Below are 11,247 nucleotides of genomic sequence, written 5' to 3' on the forward strand. Positions count from 1 at the left end.
ATCAGCAGCATATTACAGTAGCAGCAGAGTGGATGAAATGCTCAGAAATTGTGGTTGTTTTAATCCGCCGCATAAAAATTGTATTTGCGTAATCGCTGTTTATTTGTTGCGCTTTTTCCCCATTGAATTCAATGGGGAGGTAAAACCTGCAACAAATAGCAGATGTTGCATTTTTAGTAGCGGAAAAAAAAAATCTTATCCTGGGCTGCAGGATAGCGGAGGGACGTATCGCTGTGGCTACATAAGTATGAAAGTTTTTCGGTTTTTTTTACGTGCAGTTTTCCGCATCGGACAGCTTGTCCGAAAAGCTGCACCACAATTTGGTGCAGTGTTTCAGTCGAAATGCCATGCGCCGCACAGGGCATATACGGTGTGCTTTTACGCAGCGTATCTGCTCTGTGTGAACAAAGCTGAATCCTGAAAATTCAGATGTGACTGTAATGGAATAAATCAACCTACTTCTCCAAATGTCACGCTTAAAGAGGCTCTGTCACCAGATTGTGCAACCCCTATCTGCTATCTGCAGCAGCATCAGCGTTTGCAGGTAAGTAGCTACATAGACTTACCTGCAAACGCCGATGCTGCTGCAGAATCATCTGTAGCCTCTGGTGCCGACACGATGCAGGACCTGTGAGTGACGTCACAGATCTGCACTGCCAGAAGCTGCGCGTTCTGAAGAGAAGTGGATGATACTTCTCTTCAGAAAGCCCAGCTAGTAAAAGTAGTAAACACGCCCCGATGTACGCACATAATACACGCCCAGTTGTACTTTTACTTTTCAACACGCCCAGTTGTACTTTTGCAAGCCTCATTTGCATAAATATGAAAATGGTCATAACTTGGCCAAAAATGCTCGTTTTTTAAAAATAAAAACGTTACTGTAATCTACATTGCAGCGCCGATCTGCTGCAATAGCAGATAGGGGTTGCACAATCTGGTGACAGAGCCTCTTTAATGATGTCTAGGATAGGTTGGAGTTTGTTTTGCAGAGTCTTCTTGCTATGGTTTTAAAGGTCCGCTGTTTTATTACAGATCTGTGTGGTACATATCTATAATGCAGCGCCCATAGCCTGTTATGGGTTCATACTGTACTTCTGGATGTCTTTCTATGGAATCCATGCCCCTATGCATACCATTTGACACAGCGATTCTCCCCTAGGAGCATTGCTTCCCGGCAGAAGACTGTGCCTCATAGTAATACGGTCCTATAGGGACTCCATATGCGCAAGCTTTGCTTGTCTGCCCGGGTCTTACCCTGTACACGTTGTAATGTAAGCATGAACAGGACGTCTTGGACTACAAGGTTTAAGAAGATAGAAGATGTATTAAATCTCTAATGGCCGCATGAAGCATTTCCTGGGGGGAGCGTCCTGTAACGAGCGATTGGCTAATGCAACATATGACACAAGGGGGTGGAGCATGACAAAATATACCAGAAGAAGAGCTATGAGAATAATTGTCATATACATAACACATGGGCCATGCTAATAAATAGTGACCCCCCCCCCCCCCCCCGCTCCCCTAGAGCTCTACCAATGAAAATGGTATAAATGACAGAAATAAGGAAGAAGTTGGGTTCTGTGGGCACTTTTTTTAATTGAGATTTTCTTTGTTTTGACCTTCAGGGCTCTGCCAAACAACGCCTAGTTTGTCAACATCTTGGTACCTTGAATATAGCAAGTTAGAACGCTTGTCATGCTTAAATTAAGAGTTGCAGTAATTTTCTTTTTATCATGGTGGCCTGAGCTTGTGGGATCCCGTGGACAGTTTAAACAATCGCATTTTATAAGGGCGATTTGTTAATATCTAATGACGTGTTTATCATCCAGATGGAGTAACACTTGAGTAAAGAAACAATTACTCCTCTGTGTGTTTGAAGCAAAGGTCTATATCCTCATGTAATTTGTAAACCTCGAACACACGCACATCACTACTCGTTTCTAAAGTATAATATACCCAAACACATAATATAATTATTTTCTAGTGCTAAGCCATCGTTTGTGATACTCAACCTGAAAATTTTGCTTTATCTAATGGTAAATTAAAAGAGCGTGTGAATATGAGATGGAAACTGTATAACAAATCCATAAAGTAACTTAAAAAAAAAAACATACATCAAATGGGGTGTTGGCCAAAGAGGCCCCAATAACAGTATCTATTACATATCCACCGAAGTCCTAAGATGCCACCTTACCATTGGTTACCACCTTGCAAAGTTCATTTAATGCCCTACGTTAGACATGAATAGCCCTCGGCAGGTTTCCAAGAGGTTCTATTATTTTGAGGCGGCCCATCAGGTACTGGTAACCACCATGCGGGACATTAAAGGGAGGCGTTTTCTAAGCTGGTCAGCCATCACAATCTATTGGTAAGGTGGTTGACCAGTGTATGATTATTGGATCTTTAACCACACCTGATCTAAAGTGTAATACCACGTTTTCACTTTCCTTTTTACATACAGAATTAAAAGGGAACGGAGTAGTAGAAGGTTGGGCAGGACACTTCCCTTGTCTAGGATTACGTAGCATGTTGAAGTGAAATACCATTAGATCCTGTGAAGGCCAGTTTATAAGTCCACATAGAAATAATATATTAAAAAATGTTCTTTATGTTTTTAAAACAGAATAAAGTGGTTTTAATATAGACCTTTCAGGATATCTTTGTGGACATACTCAAGTGAAAATCCTTCTTTTTAAAAAAAAAAAAACAAACAAAACATGTAATGCTTGTATAGGCATCCAGTCATGTTTGGAGGCCTCTTTCCCCACCATAGTGCTTTAATAAATTAACTTAGAGAACCTTTCACCTGCCCATACATGTGCAGCATGTAATGGGCAGGGCTGCACAAACCCTGGGGCACTTTACGTTTTTCTCCTAACCTACTCTGTTATTTAGATATTGGTGACGTTATATTACAGATAGAATACCAGCTGCCTGCTTCTTCCCTAAATAGTTCTTGCATAATTTGGAGGTGTGCTTTGGGTCATTGTCCTGTTGTAGGATGAAATTGGCTCCAATCAAGTGCTGTCCACAGGGTATGGCATGGCGTTGCAAAATGGAGTGAGAGCCTTCCTTATTCAAAATCCCTTTTACCTTGTACAAATCTCCCACTTTACCAGCACCAAAGCAACCCCAGACCATCACATTACCTCCACCATGCTTGACAGATGGCATCCGGCACTCTTCCAGCATCTTTTCAGTTGTTCAGCGTCTCGCAAATATTCTTCTGATCCAAACACCTCAAACTTCGATTCGTCTGTCCATAACACTTTTTTCCAATCTTCCTCTGTCGAATGTCTGTGTGCTTTTGCCCATATTAATCTTTTCCTTTTATTAGCCAGTCTCAGATATGGCTTTTTCTAGGCCAGCATCCCGGAGTTGCCTCTTCACTGTTGACACTGGCGTTTTGCGGGTACTATTTAATGAAGCTACCAGTTGAGGACATGTGAGGCGTCTATTTCTCAAACTAGAGGCTCTAATGTACTTGTCTTGTTGCTCAGTTGTGCAGCGGGGCCTCCCACTTCTCTTTCTACTCTGGTTAGAGCCTGTGTGTGCTGTCCTCTGAAGGGAGTAGTACACACCGTTGTAGGAAATCTTCAGTTTATTGGCAATTTCTCGCATGGAATAGCCTTCATTTCTAAGAACAAGAATAGACTGTCGAGTTTCACATGAAAGCTCTCTTTTTCTAGCCGTTTTGAGAGTTTAATCGAACTCACAAATTTAATGCTCCAGATTCTCAACTAGCTCAAAGGAAGGTCAGTTTTATAGCTCCTCTAAACAGCAAAACTGTTTACAGCGGTGCTAACATAATTGCACAAAGGTTTTCAAGTGTTTTCTAATCATCCATTAGCCTTCTAACACAGTTAGCAAACACAATGTACCATTAGAACACTGGAGTGATGGTTGCTGGAAATGGGCCTCTATACACCTATGTAGCTAGAATAGTCATTTAGCACATTAACAATGTATAGAGTGTATTTCTGATTAATTTAATGTTATCTTCATTGAAAAAAACTGTGCTTTTCTTTCAAAAATAAGGAAATTTCTAAGTGACCCTACACTTTTGAACAGTAGTGTATGTGCGAACACACACTCACTCTTCAGCTCTCGGCAGACAAGGACAAGACTGATCTCTCGCGAGCTGAAGAGTGAGTGAGAGCGCATGCGCGCACAGCTCAGAGCTGCGGGCATATTCACCATGTTTGTGCCGTTCTAATCTAGAAGATCCTCTAATCTAGAATCTCTCTGGGTCTATATATAACAGGGTTAAAATGTAATCTTTATATAAGGAATGTTTATTTTGTGAGGTAAAATATTGACCAAAACAATCAACACAGCACAAAATAAGTAAATGAGAAAACTTTCCATTTACTACAGTAGAATGCTGTACAATATATGCAAAGACACAAAATTATGTTGAGGGAAAGAAGGATCAGACGTGTTGGAAAACCTTTGGTCTCATGGGAGATACATGGCATCGGCTTATTCCACTCTTCTCATCGAGTACACTTGCGCGCTCAGTCGAGCATGCATGTACATGGGATGGTCAAAAAGAAATTATCTAAGGTGTATGGCCACTTTTAGGCCTCCTTCACGTTATTCAAATGGAACATGTGTTTTTTAAGGAGTTTTTAATATAGTGGAATTTTGTAAATTTTTATGGCGTTTTTGAAGTCCTATAGAGAAGCCTATGGGAATAACGCTGGAGAAAACGTCATACCCAGGCCATGATGCTTATGGAAAAAAGTGTCACTGACCACAAAATTGCCTTAAAAATGCCTCAAACCAAAATGCAGTTCTATGTGCTGCTCCAACCATACATTTCTTCCTCAGATCCACTTTCAGAAAACGGCGACCTGAAATAACTAATATGTGCCCGGCGTTAGGCTAGGTTTGTAACTGATCTAAACTGACAAAGACAGAAGGAACTTCCGCTTTCATCAGTTTTTCAAACCATCACCCATTGACCTCAATTATTAAAAAAAAGTAACATGACCACTGATGCACTATTACGAATCTGCAAGCCCTACCTTAGGCTCTGTTCACATCTGCAGCACTATTTTGTTTTTTCATTTCCCTCATAGGAACAGAAAAATTAAAGTAACGGTGTTGCCGGATCCATCAAATGACATACACCAGCGGAGCCCAAGGAACCCCAGTGAAGTTAATGGGTTCTGTTGGGTTTCTGTCATGGTGCCATAAATGTACCGGAAAGAAAGGCACAGCGTGCTGCGCTATTTATTCCATAATTTTGGATGGCATCCTCGATGAAGGCTTCGATGCAGATCTGTATACAGCTTAAAACATAACCCGGCTTAGATGTTAAAGGGGTTCTTTGGGACTCTTATATTGATAGCCTTTCCTTAGGATACGTCATCAATATCAGATCGGTGGGGGTTCTGACTCGCGGTACCCCCACAATCAGCTGACTGAAGGGACTGCAGCAACGAACGAATGGGAACGGGCTGCAGAGAACTGCAATCCCAGGCACCGCTGCTACGGAAGTATAAAGCGATGTGCCTGGTAAACTATATAGAGGCCGCAACTGATCGGTGCAGGTGCTTGGAGTCAGACCCACACTAATCTGATATTGATTATCCTAAGGATAGGCCATCAATTTAAAAGTTCCGGAGAACCCTTAAACATTGTATTGTCGGGCTCTCTTACGGTGTCTTCTTAAAGAGGATTTTAGCCCAAAATTGTAAACTGCCCATATATAAGTAAATCAAAAGTTGGAGGATCATCCAAAGTTTGGAAATTGTTTCAATGAATTTTTTTTTGTTGTGGTGGCCATTTTTTTATTTTATTTTTTTTACAAAGTGACAACAGGAAGTGCGACAATATTGATTGTCATCTTTTTGAATTATATTCTCAAAAATGATGGCACACATACTTTGCTGTTGATAGAGCATACCGACAGAAGCTTTCTACAAAGCTGATCCGAAGCTGACAACCAATATGGCGGCACATCCTGTTGTCACTTTTGTAAATATGGTCGCCCCAACAAAACAAAAAAATGTCAATATCTTTGTAAGTAAGTAAAACATAATTACCAAACTTTGGTGATCTCTCTAACTACTGATTTAATATTATATGGGCAAATTTAAATTTTGGGTGACATTTCACTTTAATGTTATTGAGGGAAGTGTTCTGCAGTGTAGATGTATTTTTATTATGTCCCTGTTTTATATCACATTGTTCTGCACAGTGCGTTGATGGTGCTAAATAATGAATAAAACCTTCTCGATACCACAGCTGGTCTGAGCTTGATAACAGAGATCACCATAAAAATGTGCTATGGGTACAAGGATGTATTGAAAGTTTCATTATTGTGGGAAACCACTTTATTTCTTACAAAAATGTAATTGTCTGGTGAGTTGACTTGAAGGTCACATCTGAAGTTCACATGCAGCTTGAAGAACAGGCATCATTTTGTACCTTGAACAGCCAGTATTGGTGAAGACTGAGATGACTGGGAGGGGAAGGGATCACATAGCTTGAATTCTATAGAACAAAACGTCCCATGTGCGTTGAGTGTGAAAACTTCTTGTTTTTTTGGATATGTAGCAAATGAGTGACTCAGATGGAAGGGTCACCTATGTAACACAGTCAGGCTCTCCAATATTGTTTTCTTAAAATTAATATTAATTTCCAATTGGAGCTTTACCCTATGAGATTAAAAAAAGATTGCTGCTTCTATTACAGAAAAAGCATCACTCCTGTCCATGCGCTATGTAAGGTATTACAGCTCAGCCCCATTTACTTAATATTACTGAGCTGAAATACTGTTCACAGCCCATGAAAAATTTGGCGCTGGCAGAAAGAAGTCATGTTTTTCTAATCTCATAAAACTCTTTAATAAATTAGAGCATTTTATTATGAGCAGCCCGTCAATCAAACTGCTTCTCTGCTCTCTTCATTCATAAAATATAGGTTGCTGTATACAGTGCCTATATAAGGGCTCATGCTCCTGAATCTATTTACGGATCCGTACAACCTCTGTGTCATGGGGCGTAACTAGGAAAGACTGGGGCCCCCCCTTCCCTAGGTGTCACACAACCCCCCCTTGTAGATAGTGCCTTTTTTACAGCCACCCTGTAGATAACGCCATACAGCCCCCCTGTAGATAACGCCATACAGCCCCCCTGTAGATAACGCCATACAGCCCCCCTGTAGATAATGCATACAGCCCCCCTGTAGATAACACCATACAGCCCCCCCTAAAGATAACGCCATACAGCCCCCTTTGTAGATAGCGCCATACATCCCCCCTAAAGATAACGCCATACAGCCCCCTCTGTAGATAGCGCCATACAGCCCCCTGTAGATAACGCCATACAGCCCCCCTGTAGATAACGCCATACAGCCCCCTGTAGATAACGCCCTACAGACCCCTTTGTAAACAGCGCCATACAGCCCCCTGTAAATAACACCATACAGCCCCCCTGTAGATAACGCCATACAGCCCCCTGTAGATAACGCCATACAGCCCTCCTGTAGATAACGCCATACAGCCCCCTGTAGATAACACCATACAACCCCCTGTAGATAACGCCATACAGCCCCCCTGTAGATAACGCCACACAGCCCCCCTGTAGATAACGCCATATAGCCTCCCCTGTAGATAACGCCATATAGCCCCCCTGTAGATAATGCCATACAGCCCCCCTGTAGATAACGCCATACAGCCCCCCCTGTAGATAATTCCATACAGACCCCTTTGTAAATAGTGCCATACAGCCCCCTGTAGATAACACCATACAGCCCCCCTGTAGATAACGCCATACAGCTCCCCTGTAGATAACGCCATACAGCCCCCCCTGTAGATAACGCCATACAGACCCCTTTGTAAATAGCGCCATACAGCCCCCTTTAGATAACGCCATACACCCCCTGTAGATAACACCATACAGCCCCCCCTGTAGATAACACCATACAGCCCCCCTGTAGATAACACCATACAGCCCCCCTGTAGATAACACCATACAGCCCCCCTGTAGATAACGCCATACAGCCCCCCTGTAGATAACACCATACAGCCCCCCCTGTAGATAACGCCATACAGCCCCCCTGTAGATAACGCCACACAGCCCCCCTGTAGATAACTCCATACAGCCCCCCTGTAGATAACGCCATATAGCCCCCCTGTAGATAATGCCATACAGCCCCCCTGTAGATAACGCCATACAGCCCCCCTGTAGATAACGCCATACAGACCCCTTTGTAAATAGTGCCATACAGCCCCCTGTAGATAACACAATACAGCCCCCTGTAGATAACGCCATACAGCCCCCCTGTAGATAACGCCATACAGCCCCCCTGTAGATAACGCCATACAGCCCCCCCTGTAGATAACGCCATACAGACCCCTTTGTAAATAGCGCCATACAGCCCCCTTTAGATAACGCCATACACCCCCCTGTAGATAACACCATACAGCCCCCCCTGTAGATACCATACAGCCCCCCTGTAGATAACGCCATACAGCCCCCCTGTAGATAACACCATACAGCCCCCTGTAGATAACGTCATACAGCCCCCTGTAGATAACGCCATACACCCCCCTGTAGATAACGCCATACAGCCCCCACTGTAGATAGCGCCATACAGCCCCCCCTGTAGGTAACGCCATACAGCCCCCTGTAGGTAACACCATACAGCCCCCCTGTAGATAACGCCATACAGCCCCTCCTGTAGATAATGCCATACAGCCCCCCCTGTAGATAACGCCATACAGCCCCCCCTGTAGATAACACCATACAGCCCCCCCTGTAGATAACGCCATACAGCCCCCTGTAGATAATGCCATATACACCCCTGTAGATAACGCCATACAGCCCCCCTTTAGATAACACCATACAGCCCCCCTGTAGATAATGCCATACAGCCCCCTGTAGATAACACCATACAGCCCCCCCTGTAGATAGCGCCATACAGCCCCCCCCTGTAGGTAACACCATACAGCCCCCTTGTAAGTAACACCATACAGCCCCCCCATGTAGGTAACGCTATACAGCCCCCCTGTAGGTAACGCCATACAGCCCCCCTGTAGATAATGCCATACAGACCGCCTGTAGGTAACGCCATACAGCCCCCCTGTAGGTAACGCCATACAGCCCCCCTGTAGGTAACGCCATACAGCCCCCCTGGGGTTAACGCCATACAGCCCCCCTGTAGATAACGCCATACAGCCCCCCCTGTAGGTAATGCCATACAGCCCCCCCTGTAGGTAACGCCATACAGCCCCCCTGTAGATAACGCCATACAGCCCCCCTGTAGGTAACACCAACGCCATACAGCCCCCCTGTAGGTAACACCATACAGCCCCCCCATGTAGGTAACGCCATACAGCCCCCCTTGTAGGTAACACCATACAGCCCCCCTGTAGGTAACGCCATACAGCCCCCCCTGTAGGTAACGCCATACAGCCCCCCCCTGTAGGTAACGCCATACAGCCCCCCTGTAGATAACGCCATATAGCCCCCCTGTAGGTAACGCTATACAGCCCCTCTGTAGGTAACGCCATACAGCCCCCCTGTAGGTAACGCTATACAGCCCCCCCTGTAGGTAACGCCATACAGCCCCCTGTAGGTAACGCCATACAGCCCCCCCTGTAGGTAACGCCATACAGCCCCCCTGTAGGTAACGCTTTACAGCCCCGCTGTAGGTAACGCCATACAGCCCCCCCTGTAGGTAACGCTATACAGCCCCCCCTGTAGGTAACGCTATGCAGCCCCAACCCCCGATAAAAATCCGACCTATAGTGTGTCCTACAAAAGACATGTATCCCCTATCCACAGGATAGGGGATACATGTGTGATCGCTGGCAGCGATAGGGAGAACGGGGTACCTAAAGTCCCCCGAAGTTCTCCATGACTAACCTCTGACTTCCGGCGTCTGCGCAGCTCAATGAAAACGAAAGGAGCGCTGGTCGCGCATGCGCACAAGCACGACCGGCGCTCCATTCATTTCTACGGAGCTGCCGACACAGACGCCGGAAGTCCGAGGTTTCTCATGGAGAACTTCAGGGGACTTTCGGTCCCCCGTTCTCCCTATTGCTGCCAACGATCACACATGTATCCCCTATCCTGTGGATAGGGGATACATGTCTTTTGTAGGAACAACCCCTTTAATGGCAGAGCGGGGAGATACCTCCCTGCTCTGCCGTAGTGTTCAGTGGCGTCGCGCTGTAGTAGCCATAGCGGCAGCTAGCGGAGCCTCCGGCCATGGTGGGGGCCCGTGCCGGCGGGCGACACGGGCCCCCTCATGCCGCGGGCTCCGTAGCAGCCGCTACGGCTGCTACAGCGGTAGTTACGCCACTGTCTGTGTCGTACAGAGCCGTAATACAGCAGTTATGGACTTCTTATGCTGATGGTTGTAGCAGGGACTTTGATTTTCCAATTTCCTATTCACTAAAATTTTGTACATCTAAGAGATGTGGTAAAATTGTCAAGATAACACCATACAGCCCCCCTGTAGATAACACCATACAGCCCCCCTGTAGATAACACCATACAGCCCCCCTGTAGATAACGCCATACAGCCCCCCTGTAGATAACACCATACAGCCCCCCCTGTAGATAACGCCATACAGCCCCCCTGTAGATAACGCCACACAGCCCCCCTGTAGATAACTCCATACAGCCCCCCTGTAGATAACGCCATATAGCCCCCCTGTAGATAATGCCATACAGCCCCCCTGTAGATAACGCCATACAGCCCCCCTGTAGATAACGCCATACAGACCCCTTTGTAAATAGTGCCATACAGCCCCCTGTAGATAACACAATACAGCCCCCTGTAGATAACGCCATACAGCCCCCCTGTAGATAACGCCATACAGCCCCCCTGTAGATAACGCCATACAGCCCCCCCTGTAGATAACGCCATACAGACCCCTTTGTAAATAGCGCCATACAGCCCCCTTTAGATAACGCCATACACCCCCCTGTAGATAACACCATACAGCCCCCCCTGTAGATACCATACAGCCCCCCTGTAGATAACGCCATACAGCCCCCCTGTAGATAACACCATACAGCCCCCTGTAGATAACGTCATACAGCCCCCTGTAGATAACGCCATACACCCCCCTGTAGATAACGCCATACAGCCCCCACTGTAGATAGCGCCATACAGCCCCCCCTGTAGGTAACGCCATACAGCCCCCTGTAGGTAACACCATACAGCCCCCCTGTAGATAACGCCATACAGCCCCTCCTGTAGATAACGCCATACAGCCCCCCC

The sequence above is a fragment of the Rhinoderma darwinii genome, chromosome 11 (genome assembly GCF_050947455.1).
Source record: "Rhinoderma darwinii isolate aRhiDar2 chromosome 11, aRhiDar2.hap1, whole genome shotgun sequence".
Classification (NCBI taxonomy): domain Eukaryota; kingdom Metazoa; phylum Chordata; class Amphibia; order Anura; family Rhinodermatidae; genus Rhinoderma; species Rhinoderma darwinii.